Source organism: Juglans regia, unplaced genomic scaffold, assembly GCF_001411555.2.
Source record: "Juglans regia cultivar Chandler unplaced genomic scaffold, Walnut 2.0 Scaffold_702, whole genome shotgun sequence".
NCBI classification, from domain to species: Eukaryota; Viridiplantae; Streptophyta; class Magnoliopsida; order Fagales; family Juglandaceae; genus Juglans; species Juglans regia.
The window spans coordinates 110,681-118,309 of NW_023361891.1; positions in this window are offsets into that span (position 1 = coordinate 110,681).

Here is a 7,629-nt window from a genome sequence, read left to right on the forward strand (position 1 = left end):
GTATTGATTGGCCGAAAGGTTTACGGAGCTGCTGTTGCTGCAGAGATCGAGAGGTTCTCGTGGGATGCTATAGAAATGTCGGAGTTCCGACACTACATGCGTGTAGAGATCGAGTGGGTCACTCGTGGTGTTGCAAGCCAAGTTTAGGAACTACAAAGGTTTTGTGAGTGTCTCTATATTGGTTGTAACAAACTTTTTTCTATAGTGGATTTTAGGTAGTGGCTTACACCAGGACTGGTTTTAGAATTTGAAGACGTTCTTCAAATGAGTTTCCACTTCATGACCCAATCTCTGTGTTGATTATTTGTATGATTTGTTTCATCTTTTAATTGCTAACTTGTCTTATATTTTTTTAGACTAGAAAATTTGAACTGCACCTATTTACCCCTCCTTTAGGTGTTGTATGGGATAGAACCACTGCTTTTTCAAAATTAATAAATTTTACATTCAAGTTGCGCGTGAATGGCAGTGCCAACAGAATGTATAGAGAAACCAATGCTTCACAAATGCGGAAGTAAAAGAAATAAGAGACGCTGCTAAAAAATTGTAAGGTGTACCTTCATTAAAAAAATATGTACTTCTCACGTACTCACAAAGGACACATGACGATTTCTTAGATGAGTGAAAAGAAATTTCCTATGAGTAAATTTGGAAGAAGAATTCTATCTGTGCAGGTCATAACCTTTTCGAGTTCGAGTTCTTTGAGTTCTTCATAGCAAGCGAAGCGATCTTTGGTTTAAAACTCGTACATTATTTAGCTAGAAATACTGTGGCTGTAATTTATAAAAACTTGCAACAACTTATTTCCATCAATCTCATTTGTGGGGATATAATTCTCCCTTTAGGAATTAATTTTTTGCCAATAGATTACTCATATGAAATAAGACGATGGAAACTGAAAAATACATCTATTTGCAATGAAAACAAATCCGCCGCAAAACGAATTGTTCGCAAGTTGTAACACCTTAATGTAAGGTCCAAATCATATTACCTATATTTCAAAAGGACTAGTCAATGATATAATTGAAGCTATATTTGAACCTTATAAAGAGCAAAAACTTCTCCTTCCTAAACATGATGTGAGATCTCATGCACCACCTACCATTTTCTTATCGTATTGAATATCACATAGTAGTAAGTTATAGGAAGAATGGTCTTATTTCAATGATAATTAATTAGAGTATGATTAGCATGATCATCTCTTTGTTTCATTGTCAATATTTGGCAAACTCACTGCATGATGGGTGGCGTACGTATAGCACAACCGATGCACATCGAGGAAAGTTATATCGATAACGGCTTCAAGGCCAATAGCATTAAGTATCGTGCCTACAATGAACATCACACAATTATTTTGCACTTTGTTTTCATTTCTTATCTCATCTTACCTTGATTTTCATGTGGTGAAGTTAATATCCAATCAAACCAACGAATTAATGTAGTTGGTTAACTACCCACATCATAAAACTATTTCACTCTTTTCTTAACTTGGAAAGAAGTTAACTAGAAACTTAACGTGTTGAGATATTTGCAATTTAATTACGTCTTATGTTGGATTGAGATAAGATCTAATTTAATTAAGTAGTACCTCTTAATATCGGGTTGAGATATTTGCAAATTCTTATCTCAAACGAGAAAGATCATCAAATAAGTACTTAAATTGTGTTGAAATCCATGCCCAGGCAAGTAGTCCACAATGGCTACTCAGCGCTCAGCAGGTAACTGCATTTGCAGTTACAAATTGAATGCAAATTAAATGCATTCATACAGGTGAGTAGATATCTTTGCCTATAAATTGAGTATCCTAGCGAGAGCCTTAGATACACCCAAGAAAGAAGAGAAAAAAGAGAGAGCCAGAAGAGTTCTGAGAGAAAAAATAGAGTTGAGTTGAGTGGAGTGTGGTCCTCCTCCTCTGTAATATTTTCTTGTGTTCCACTATTTATTAGTGAAGTTCTTTTCTATGGAAGTAGGCAGTTGCTGAACCACGTTAAATTCTTGGTGTCATTGTGTGCATGGGTGTGCTCTTTTATTTCCACATTTATTCATTCTGCTATAGTGATATCCCCAACAAGTGGTATCAGCGAGATTGTTGGAAGGAGTTTTTATAGAAAACTCAGTTTTAGTGCGTTGCTCAGTTTGCAATTCTGAGCATACCACTGTTTTCGTCCTAGAGAGACAAGAAAAGCGATGAAAACCAAAGGCCGAACAGACACTGCACGCGCCTCCACGTGCCGCCTGAAGATCGGAGAGTGAGCCCACTCTCGACATGCGCCACACGTGCCCAAGAGAGGATTGAGCGTGTGACCCCATGCACCCTTGGTGCGAGTGAAGTCCACGCGCCTCAAGTGCTACAGAACCCTAAAAGGAGCGTGACTTCCACGCACCTACACGTTTTTCATGCGCCCCACGCTACACGTGCGACAGAGTTCTTGTTTTATGGAAAGTCAGTGGTTCATGCAGGGAGTGATCGAAGGGAAACAAGAGAAACAAAGAATGCAGATGAGAATTCCAAGCTTTATGGTAGTAGAGACTGATTACAGAAGTTCGAGGAAAAGAGCTTTGCAGTCTATAGAGTAAATAAGTGCGCTGCAAAGCTGCAGAGTAATAAGTACTGCAACCATGCTAAAGTGCGCTTCAACGCTGCTAAGTAAAAAGTACTGCAACCGAAAGTGCGCTGCAATGCTGCAGAGTAAAAAGTACTGCAAATTTGGAGTCGAGATTTTTTAAAGAACACTTGCGCTCGAGCGAGGTGTCGAGCGCAAGTTGAGCACACGTTGTATTGAACATTGGCTCGAGCGACATGTCGAGCGGAAGTTGAGCGAACCTCTCTGGAAGAGTTCTGCTCGAGCGACAGGTCGAGCAGAAGTCGAGCGAACCTCTTCCAGAGAGGTTCACTCGAGCGGAAGTCGAGCGAACCTCTCTGAAAGAGTTCCGCTCGAGCGCCACGTCGAGCGCACGTCGAGCTCCGACCTCCGATCGGAGTCGGAGTCGGAGCTCCAATTTGGCTCCGACTCTTGTCAGAGTCGGAGGTCGGAAATGAGAGCTCCGACTCCGTCGGAGTCGGAGCCCAGCCCTACCAGTGGGGGGCTCTAGCAGTACTCAAAGGAAAAAACCAAGCAAAAAAGTCTGTGTTTTGCTATTTACAGATTTAATCAACTGTGTAGCAGTGTATTGTGTTAATTCTCCGTCTTATTACGTGTTTGATTCTGGTTGGAGGGCTGTTTTTCTCCTACAAACAAAGGACTATCCCGAAGATATATATATATATATATATATATATTTATACCATGAAGGAAGCGGAATGAGATAAACAATAGTAAGAGAAGAATAAATAGTGACCCAATAACTGGATGTAGTGAAAATGGAAGTGCAGGACCAGATAACTGGTACATAGAATAATGAAAATAAATTGAAAGCCGGACCAGATAACTTAGAAGTAGTGAAAGTAATGCAGGACCAGATAATTGGAACTAGTAATGCTGAAAATAAATTTAAAGCAGTTTAGGAAGAGTAACAATATTTATTCATAGTGAAATAACTTACAAAGAAAACTAAAAAAGGCATAAGGATTTTCAAGAGAAATGCGGATAGTATGAAAGGGAGAGAGGAGAAGAAGGTATTCAGAAGGAAATAAATCCTAAATAAAAGTGATGCCTTTTTCTGAAGCAAGGTTCTCCTTTTATAGATGAAGGGGGCACCAATTACAATTATTAAAGCAATAAAGTGAATAGTAAAAATAGCAGGAATCTGGCAGTTGGAGAAGGAATCTGACAGCTAGAGTCTGCCAATGACGAATCAAGTGAGGAGGTCAATCAGTCTTTACGACGGTGGCCTTCCACAGTTCTTGTCGGTTTGTGCCAACGAATCATTAATCTTTAGATAACCTTGGGGTATCTTCTGAATCATGTCCAAATATATTTTGTTGTATGAGTCAGCAACTAAAGCTTCAGATGATACTTCCGATTTGTTAACAGATTCATCAGAATTATCATTTTCAAGTGACTTCTTTAACAAATAAATCAAATCCTTTTTATTAAACCCTCCAAGAACATTATTCCTTTTAGATTTTGAGAATTTATCAGATTTAATAGTTGCAAAAGAGGAAGCAGAAGCTTTTTCCCTCTGTTTAGTGTTCTCAATAGTAGTGGTCGCTTAGATTAGTGGTTATCTAGACGATGTTGATTGATGAACAATAAGAGGGAATTCCTCAATCTTTTTCAGATTTTGAGTAGTTTGGGGGAAAATTCTAGTAATGTGATCAATAATGTCTTGTGTGTGGGGATATCTATCCCACCATTTGATAAAGCAGTAACGAACCAACAGATCACCATTTCTCTCATAACTCCATTTTAGAATTCAATGGACCTTATATCTTTTGCAGAAATGGAGGGAGTAAGGGAATTTGGAATCCTTAGAATGTCATCTTTCATTATAGTATCTAAGCTAGTTTATTAAGTTTCGTGTAAACTCTAGATATTTTCGTGTTACATTAAGCATATAGTACTATAATAGAGACCTTAAATAAGTTTTTTCTTGTTCAATGAAGTCAAGAGGATAAAACCTCTCAACTATATATTTTCCATATAGATCATCAAACTATGAGAACTGAAATTTTAATATTATAACATAAAATTTTATAGAATTTATAAAATAAGCACTGTATTTCCTTTTTTTTTTTTTTTTTTCATTTTCTAATGCTCGGTAGCATTGCAGGATATTTTTTATCCTTAAGGCTTTTTGATTTGATGGTTGAAAATTTGGAAAATTTTAGGCCATGTTTGGTTTGGGAGAATTTTCCAAATCTTGTTTAGGTTTTGAAGAACCTTAAAAAATTCAAACCTAACATCGAACATCTTCAAGTCTCAATTTTTTTGTCGCTTTGCTGCTCTAGTTTTGAGCAGCTTAAGATATGACATTGCCCTACATTTACTTGTAAAAAAATCGTAATATACCCCCCTTCCAGTTTTTAATCATAATTTTATAAATATAGAAAATGACCCCCCCAAAAATATTAATCCCCATATGCTCTGCAAAATTTGTTAACATTCCAAACTTATTAATATGGGTCCCAAATTTTTTTGTTATACAATATTAGACTTCTTAATATGGAGTTCAAAGTAAAAATACAATTTATGAAAATATATAGAATTATATATAAGATAATATTATTATAATTTATAACATAAAATTTTAATCTTAAACATGAAAATTTATTTGATCATATGTTTTAAACATAAAATATATATATTAATAACATTTAATGGCCTAATAAATTTTCAACAATTCCTTTAAATAAATAGATAATATATTAGTAATACTAATTATGTACATTAATATATTAATTACATTTCGCTTTAATTAATTAGTATAAATTAGTAAATTAATATATATATTAGTATATTAATTACATTTTATACCCTAATACTAATATTATTAAAACCGGGATGGAACCAGTAAAACCGGATGTACCGGTTTGAGGGGGTAACCGGTACGTAATCGATTTTCGAAAATGCCAAATTGGTGCATACCAATTCGATTCTAAATTTTGTCCAAAACCAGACCGGACCATTTACACTACTATGTTGTAGAAAGAATGTGAGATGAGAGTGTGGAATTTAGAATTGTCATTGATTTATATATTCCTCGTGCACACATAAGCTGGCATATAAATATGCCTAATGCATGATAATATGAAGATAAGTGATGGGATCTGGTAGGTAGCAGTTGCCATACTTGAGAGACCAATACAACTTGGGGAACCAAGAATACTGCAATGAAAGGTGAAGGCTTGCGGAGAAGATAGGCATAGCTGCGTAGAAGCATGCGCATGACGGAAATAAGAGTCTTGCCGGAGCCAGTCTCCAACAACACTATAGTGTTCTGCTCATACATATGTATATATATTCTAATCAACCAAACAATAAAAGAGAAAATTGATGAATCACCTTCTGACAAATGAGAAAGGATCAACATGAGATGGATGCTGGGATCCACCTCCTAAGACAGTAACATATTCCATGGCTTCTCCTCTTCGTTCTCTACACCATCATTCATCAAACATAACAAATTAATCTCCACCGAAATGCAGTAAAAAAACACCAAAACCAACTCTGTAGAGACTATAAACAAAAGAGATATCAAATGAAAGTAAATATACCTAACCGAAAGTTGAGAACTAGAAAACTCAATGGTTCATGCAAGGAGTGATCGAAGGGAAACAAGAGAAACAAAGAATGCAGATGAGAATTCCAAGCTTTATGGTAATAGAGAGTGATTATAGAAGCTCGAGGAAAAGAGCATTGCAGTCTATAGAGTAAATAAGTGTGCTGCAAAGCTGCAGAGTAATAAGTACTGCAACCATGCAAAAGTGCTCTGCAACGCTGCTGAGTAAAAAGTACTGCAACCGAAAGTGTGCTGCAACGCTGCCGAGTAAAAAGTACTGCAACCTGCAACGCTGCAAAGTAAAAAGTACTGCAAATTTGGAGTGCTCATACATACTTGGAGACCAGTCCGTCTGGTCCTCAAGTTTCAACAATAACTGTAAGAAATGGTAAGGTAAGAAGAAAGGAAGAAAATATTAGGATGAAGAAGAACTTGTAATATTCTTCATTGAATGTGTAAAAATGAAGAAACTCTCTTTCTGGAATGTGTAAAAATGAAAATTCAAGAATATGTAAAAATGCCATTGTTATCTCTTAGAACTCACTTTGAACGTGTAAAAATGAAAGGAATACCTAGAAAAAATTGTAACTCAAAGAAGAGGAATGACGAAACGGGAATACCAGGAACTCACTTTCTGGAACTCAAAAGGAGGAATGAAGAAACGGGAAAATTAGAGAATGATTGAGAGAGAGAGAGAGAGAGAGAGAGAGAGAGATACCATGGAAGGGAGACGTGGGGACGTTGTCAAGCTTGAGTGTGTGAAGGAGTGAGATGTGTGGTTTGCTAAGAAAATGCGGGACATTGTCAAGAGACGTGTGGGACGTTGTGTGAGGGAGCTGCAGACGGGATGGCATTGGAGTAACGCAGGGGCTGGAAAAAAAATTGCTGACGTGATATGTAGTGAATCAAATATTACATTTATCAATATAACTTAAAAGAAAGAGGTTTAAGAAATGAAGATTGGTTTCCTAAATAATTATCTATATTTATTTATTTCAAGTAAATTAATTCTTTTTCTAATTATCTACACTTTCTCTCGTACTCATATTTGTTATAGTTTTAAATAATAGTTTTAAAAATAATTTAAATAATTACAAAAATATAAAATAATAATAATTTTAATAATGATATAAATTTTTATTTAAAATATTTACTAGAGTAATAGTTCAAAACATAAGAAAAAATATTGAGTAATTAAATTTGTAAATGAAAGTGAGAGAAAAAACTAATAAAGAAAAAATAAAGAAATATTATTTTAATAAAATAAGGAAATGATAGGGAATGAAATGTAAAATATTAAAGAAGTGTTTTTTTAATAATGTTCTAAATTTATTTTATTTTTTAAAATATTAAAAAAATCTATGTAAAAAATAACTAAAAAAAAAATATATGAAAAAACACATACTAAGCCTCACAGCAAGAGCTACCAGTGGGGGCTCTAGCAATACTCAGAGGATAAAACCATTC